Raw genomic sequence first — 8,052 nt, forward strand, 5'->3', positions numbered from 1 at the left:
TTTGACTCAATGCATTTTAGTTCCGAAGGGAAACTATCTCCACTGCTGGTGTTGAGGTAGTTCAGTGAGCCACCTTGGCCGGGATTCAAGCCCATCGGCTCTTTTGAAGGCAATGTTCACAGAGACCACGTTCTCAATTGGAAATGATCTTTAAATATCAAGCGTGCAATTACGCTGATCTGATTGAATGCCAGCCCTTGGAGACAGGCTTCAAACCTATGGGTGGTGTATTTCAGTTGAAGACCTTACACGAGAATGAGCATGACGACCTCCCCTCAGCACCAATTTGCAATATTCCAGAATACTTTCCATGCCATAAAGAGAGCTGTCCTGAGTACTGTAGTAGCGCTGGAAAAAGCGTGTGTGAAATGTTTGCGTCACGCATACCTAAAACAAACCGCTATAAACACAGAACAATGAGACATACGTGAAGCATCCAACAGGCTGCAGTAGGTCTATACATATCAATTTGACATTTCCAAACTTAAAGACGAGTACAACCAGAGATGTGGCTTTGGTATAAATACATAAGACTGAATCCACTGGATAAAAAGACAAGCCAGGAATGTTTAAATGTGGTATACATGCCTAAGTTGTGACTCCTAACTCAACTTAATATTTACAAACCATGAAGACGACAGCACAACTCCATAACGTACGACTAAAACACAGTAAAAACCACACGTATTTGTTACAAACCTTTTATTAAGATATTCAGATTGTTTTTCATAATTTGTCTTTTTTACAGTAGTTAATGTGCAATTATCTTTATTACTGGGTCACAGTTAGGATTTCACAAAGTTATTGGCACTTGGAACACTGGCATGTACATGGGTCGGGATCAGGGGAACACGGCATGGGATAGGGTCGTCGGGAGGAGCATCATCAGTAGTATATCTCTGACAACACTACTGCATTAGGTTGTATTTTATATCCAAAAAAGCTTTTTATATTTGATTTAGTCTGGGTTATTTTTTAAATCATAACTCATGCTGCGAGTGAACAACTAACACACTTCAATAGTGCTTCTATGTATTGTAAGAATGTACAGTTTAATATAGTGTGAAAAGAAAGATCTGCAACGGGGAAAGACCGACGGCACCAGAGACAGGAAACCAAATCAAAAAGAGAAGAGTCATTCTCGGTTGCTGTCATATCTCTCTATGTAACTGAGGTAATAACTTTCACAAAGCATCCCACTTCTCCACAGCCAATACCTTGACTGTATTCTATTCATTCCATGTCAATGAGGCTTGAGCTATTTTTATTGTTCTGGTCTGTCTGTACCTGAACAAACTGTACTGTAGCCTTAACGTCTCCTGGGTCGTATTCATTAGGGCGCACCGTAGAGAAACGTTTTGCAACGGGGGGGAAGAGAAAAAAAAACATGAGCGTCTCTTATTAGACAAGTTCATGCAGTCCCTCCCCGTTTTCAGTCCGTTCTGTGCGTAATGAACACGACCCCGGTACTTATGAGGTTAGTAACGGTCTGAGGCTATGACTGACGGCATAGGAGGTAAACTGTATCTGTGTAGTTGTAAACACACATTAAACAGGACACTATCAGTGAGCAGCCATGCCGTGTGTGTGTGGATCTCTGGTGCGTCAGGGTCCTTATAAGGAGCGGTAATACTAGTAAATGTATCTCTGGAATAGACGTTTAGAAGATTGCTGTCAGTCAGCGGTTGCAGAGAAAAGCACAGATTGGAGCCAGACCTGGGATCAAATACTTCATCTGGGATTGATTGAGCACGCCTGGCTTAGTGGACCCAATAGAATTGGCATACACGGCCCATCAGACTCTCCAGGAGGACTAGAGCTCCAAAGTATTTTACAGATTTAAAAGACTTGAACCCAGGTCTGATTTTAACTGCAAGGAAACATACAAGGGTTGACAGGCCACAATGCAAGCAGAAATGGCCATGTCCCTTACCACTGGTCTAAGGTCAGATCTTTCTTTATCCCCATTATGTTGAGAATTAGGATTGGTAATAGGGTAATCTGGTTCTAGAGCTGTGGTAAAGGGGTTAACTTGGACCTATAGCCTACCATGCAGAGAGGGCCGGTTGGGAGGGAGGCTACTATAGTAATAGAATGGCGTCCCCTCTCCTCCCTCTGCAGAGAAGAGATGTACAGTCTGGTCACTAGGACCCAGGGTGTTACATGACCAGGGGGATAACCTCCCTACACGTTGGTTGGTTGGGCACCACCCCCAGAACCTGCCCGGGGGGTTATGGTGGGTACAGCAACAACAAATGAACACCAAATAAAAATACAAAATGAAAAGGAATAATAAAAAATACAGAAATAAAGGAAACTACAAAAAAATGATTCCCCCCCATTCATCCCCACACAGATTCATTAGTAGACAGCGTAGCAAATCATTTCACAATGAAGAAAAACTAGAGCTTCCTATTGGACAAATTCGGGTAGTCCCTCCACGCTTGTCAGTTTGGTGCCTAATGAACAACCCTGGATCCATGGAAATAGAACGGGCTTGGAACCTCTAACCCCCTCAAACTCAACTCTGGACCGCCAAGACAGTTTCCACTGAATGTTGCCATTGTTCCCCTCTAAAACCAGGGACTGATTTAGACCTGGGACACCAGGTGTGTGCAATTAATTATTAGGTAGAACAGAAAAGCAGCAGGCTCGGGAACGCGTAGGGTAAGAGTTGAGTACGCCTGCCTAACCCATGATGACATCATTGACTTGAATGGGGAGGTCCGTTCTATAGATTCTATTTCTATGCCCGGATCCCACTTCTGCCACCAAATACCACTCCACAGACCGGTCTTGAGGGACTAAATAGAGAACGTGTTGACAAGGTGCCGAGGCTTTGGCTAGCGGTCTCTACTATACCGGACCGTTAGCACTCACCCAAAGGTGCTTCAGTAAAGATTATTTCACCCTCTCTATTTCCCTTTTATTTGTCTGTGGTGCCGAGTGGAACCAGGTAGCGACAAGAAGCAACCCAGTGAGCACAAGACATTGAAATGGCGTATTGTCAACGTCTTGGGAAGACAGACTGGTAGATACATGGACATGACAAAGACAAGAAGCGATGTATTCCTGTCAGGATATAGGCTATGAATGAGTAGTAACTTGGGGCCGTGTACAGGCTCCAGCAGAGCTTACGTTAGCTATGGGGATCAACGGACTAAATATTTGGTCTCAAACACAATGGGGACTTCATCCCCAAAGCAAATACTGACAGGTCTTTTTGAATGTAGAATTAATGAATACAAGACAAGTCGAGACAGAAAGCAAAGCTCAACCACGGTCTCACTGATGTAACATTACGCTGCCCTCTATCGGTAGGATGATGGTAATGCCAGGCAGCGCAAGAAGTCCCCCCCCTCTGAGTTGTAGTACCAACACCAGACACCAGGTGGGCGAGCACCTTATGAGCATCACAATCCAGCTATTCTCTTGTGGACAGACAATTTTCGGCAATAATGTTACTTCTGGGTAACCGAGATCACAATCCAGGCAACATTTCCCTGACTGGGACAGTTGTCATTCTATACCATTTAGCAGATGCTTTTATCCAAAGCGATTTACAGTCACGCGTGCATACATTTTACGTATGGGTGGTCCCGGGAATTGAACCCACTATCCTGGCGTTGCAAGCGCCGTGCTCTAACAACTGAGCTGGATCACATGAGACGAGAGCCAAGCATGGTCAAGTGAAGGCGGAAGCTAATTTAACTTCCAGGGAATTCTGGATTTCAAAGAAATGTACAAGAACATAAAAAACAATGTCTGATGGATATTAGAAATGGTTATTCCTAGTAAGGAATTTAAGAGATATAGTCCCTTAGGAGAGACGGACATACCAGCTAGTGGTGCTTCTACAGTCCATCATCTGTCAGTCTGTAAACCAACCAACCCTGTCTCCCTCCCTCCCAAAAGTACACAATGCAGTTTCAGTACGGTGTTCCCCCCCTTCTCGTGTCCAGCATCAAAACTGCCCCCTCCCCTTCATTTACAGCACAATGCAAAAATATGTGGATCTCTTTCTCTAGCTATTTTACACTTTCAGAGTTCGACTTCCTCTTAATGACAGAACACTTGGCAAGTTTCTAAAACGTGTTAATGTTTGAATTAGTAATCAGGACCTAAAACACTACATAGTACATAGCTTCTCTTAGCAACACTAGTATTTACACACTAGTGTTGCTAGGAAATAGCTTGCAAAAATACAGAATAGTCAGCCGGAAGACAGGAGTGAAATAAAATGACATTTCAACTTACTCTGCCGATTGTCTGTGGAGTTGGTCCTTATGCAGGGGGGAAATTAAGCAAGAAACATTTAGTAGAACATAACTTAAACCCTGTCCAAACGTGGGTCTGTCGTCCCACTTCCTCTCTGCTTACCTCGCGTCAAGATAAAAGTCTGGCACGTGCGCCATACCTGCACAAGAAAGCAAGAACTTGTGAGGGACTTTTATTTTGACATGAGGTAAACAGAGAGGAACTGAAGTCCCGGAGGAACTGCATGGGGTCTACAAACAGACCTCTAATCATACGTTCCATTCTAAGTTCTTTCTCCATCTCCCCCCTGCATAAAGACCAACCTTACGGACAAAGTTGAAATTGAATTTGACTTGACTTCTGGCTTCCGGTGGACTATTCCGTTTTTTGAAAGCTAATTCCTAGCAAGGATATTGTGTGAATACTAGCGTTGGTAAAAGCAGCTATACAGTAAACATTTAAATCTGTAGAAATAAAAACATTGGTAAGTATCAACAGAAAAACAGCAACGTAATAATAACATTTCCTACAAAGCTCTTTTCTACAATATGGTCTCTAGTATTTTTGAAATGTAATTTCTGGCCCTGCGAAACAACTTCCAGCCGCATTTAGAAATGGTGTGTTTGGCCAGCGTTTCTACAGGATTCATCACTCACTCGTCCTCCTTTTCCTCGTTCTCCTGTCCCCTCTCAGTAGCATTGGACTTGATAAAAGTCATTAAAAAAAAAGACAAACATGTTTGTATCCCAAATGGCATCCTATTCTTTATTTAGTGCACTACTTTTGACCATGGTCCATAGGGCTCTGGTCAAAAGTAGTGCAATATTTTTTAGGGAATAGGGTGCCATTTGGAATGTAGACTTGATTTCCAGGCTAGGAGGCCAGGGGTGTCTGTGGTAACATCCCAAAATGGCACCCTATTCCCAATATAGTGCACTACTTTTGGCCAGAGTCCTATGGGATGCCATATGGGCCCTAGTCAAAAGTAGTACAGGTAATAGGGTATGGATTTCAGCTCTGCTATAATGAAACAGTCTGGATTTCCAGGCTGTCTGCCTGACGACTGACTACATACTTCAGTCAGACAGTCAGCGTTGAAGTCGGTTGTGGTGACATCACAATGAGGGGTGTTGTGCAAAACAAAAGTCATTACCGATTGGAGCATCTCGAACCAATCAGAGTAAGCCAATGACACATTTTGAAAACGCAGCTTTGCCCACGTGTGTTCTGGCCCAACCCATCGCCTTCTGGGACCAATCACAACTGTTTGAATGTGTTTGCGTTCTAGAAATCGTCAGATCCATGGCGTAGCGTTTGGCTGGAGCAAGGAGTCTGGGTAGGCAGGAAAAGGCTACGTCACCCCAACACTTACATTAAGAAACAACTAAATATTTATCTTTGTTGCAAAAAGGCCATGGGACAAGGATCTTCTGCCTCGCTCAGTTGTCTTGACTGCAGTTAAGTACCAGAGGCCTGCCACAATGCCTCCTACGTCCTCAGACTCTAAACAAGCAGGAAGAAAGAAAAGCACCCCCCCCTCCTCCTCTTCCCTCCATCCGTAAGAGGTAGGGTAACAACCATGTATCTAGGAACGTATAGAATAGCACCACACCCCTCCCTATCCCTCCTTTTCTCCATTCCCCAACTCCCTCCCTCCATCCGTAAGAGGTAGGGTAACAATCATGTATCTAGGAACGTATAGAATAGCACCACACCCCTCTCTCTCTCTCTCTCTCTCTCTCTCCTTCCCTCCCAACTCCCTCCCTCCCATCTTCCCACTCAAGTCTAGGGATTTCACATAAAAATAAAGTCAGTCAACTTGGAATAACAACAATCTTATTAGTATAAACATCTAAAATGGACTGTGTCTCTCTGTATTAATATTTAGATAGAGAGACCACCGACAGGGAAATGTATACCACCATCTTCAACATCATCCTAGTCTTAGTCATCACTGCACTTTTATAAACAGACCCATTGTCAGCCTGCAGTCTCCTGAAGGGAATGGATGCCTGGTTGGTTGGTTAGACACATGCATTGTCAGCCTGCAGTCTCCTGAAGGGAATGGACGCCTGGTTGGTTGGTTAGACACATGCATTGTCAGCCTGCAGTCTCCTGAAGGGAATGGACGCCTAGTTGGTTGGTTAGACACATGCATTGTCAGCCTGCAGTCTCCTGAAGGGAATGGACGCCTGGTTGGTTGGACACCTGCATTGCCCGATGCAGAGACATATATACAGTACCAGTCAAACGTTTGGACACACCTACTCATTCAAGAGTTTCCTTCAAGATTGTTGGAAAAAGCATTCCAGGTGAAGCTGGTTGAGGGGAATGCCAAGAGTGTGCCTAACTGTCATCAAGGCAAAGGGTGGCTATTTGAAGAATCTCAAATATATATTTGATTTGTTTAACACTTTTTTGGTTACTACATGATTCCATGTGTTATTTCATAGTTCTGATGTCTTCACTATTATTCTACAAATAAGGAAAAGCCCTGGAATGAGTAGGAGTCCAAACATTTGACTGGTACTGTATACACACACACACACACACACACAGACTGTCACACCAGCACACATGCAAGAAAGGACACACCTGGACCGACACACACACCAAGTCATCCTATCAGGCAGTCCCATCTGTTGTTTAGACAGTTACCACGTCAAACAGCCCCCTCCTCCTGCCAAACAAACATTCACTCTTACACACGAGTCATTCACATTCACAACACGGCCGCCATTTTCAGACATTTAGCTTACATCCTAAACCGCACCCTATTCCCTACATTGGCTCTGTCCCAAAGGAAGTAGTGCACTTAGACCTGGGTCATAAAGTGGAGGCCGAATTGAATCAGAATAAAGTGAAGCAGTGAAGCTGAATGAGATCAGGACTCTGAATGGGATTTAATGGTTTGTTTAGTGAACAGTTTGATGCTGTCCCCTCCCTCCCCTATGAGCCAGCCAGTGTTTCATCTATATTCATTTAGCAGAGGTGGCCCACCACTCCTACATTGCCACAGAGGCTAAATTATAATAAATTAAATTCCTGCAAGACGTGCTTTTAAAGTTGTTGGCTCAATGACTGGAAGTCTATGGGAACAGCTAGCATGTCATTGTGCTAACGCAGGTAGCAATGCTGTGTGTGTGTGTCTATAGGCTTCCTTCCTCTCCAGACTGTAGTACTGTATGTCTCTCCTACTGAGTCAGACACAAACAAACAGTCTCCTCTCATTCTCTACCGCCGCACATACCACACACACACTGCTGGCAGAGCCGCGTACCCAAACCACCCACACACACCAACAGGACATGCGCATTCGCCACTCCAAAACCCAGACACACACACGTATGCAACACATAGAACCAGACGCAGACTCACTCACCCTGGCACAGACATGCGCATTCCACACACACACACACACACACACACACTCTGTCTTCCAGTCAGAGGCGTTAGCGTGAAGAGCTAGAACTTAACACGCAGGACTCCATATATGGCAGCAGAGAAATGGGGAGAAACTGCACACACACACCAGCACGCATGCATGCCTTTATACAGAGCCAACCAAGCATCCCATCCTCCCTCCCTCCCTCTCTCTCCTCCCTCCCAGAGACAGACTGTCCTCCCCCCTCCCAGAGACAGACTGTCCTCCCCCTCCCAGAGACAGACTGTCCTCCCCCTCCCAGAGACAGACTGTCCTCCCCCTCCCAGAGACAGACTGTCCTCCCCCCCTCCCAGAGACAGACTGTCCTCCCCCTCCCAGAGACAGACTGTCCTCCCCCTCCCAGAGACAGA

This window comes from Oncorhynchus tshawytscha, linkage group LG02 (assembly GCF_018296145.1).
Source record: "Oncorhynchus tshawytscha isolate Ot180627B linkage group LG02, Otsh_v2.0, whole genome shotgun sequence".
NCBI classification, from domain to species: Eukaryota; Metazoa; Chordata; class Actinopteri; order Salmoniformes; family Salmonidae; genus Oncorhynchus; species Oncorhynchus tshawytscha.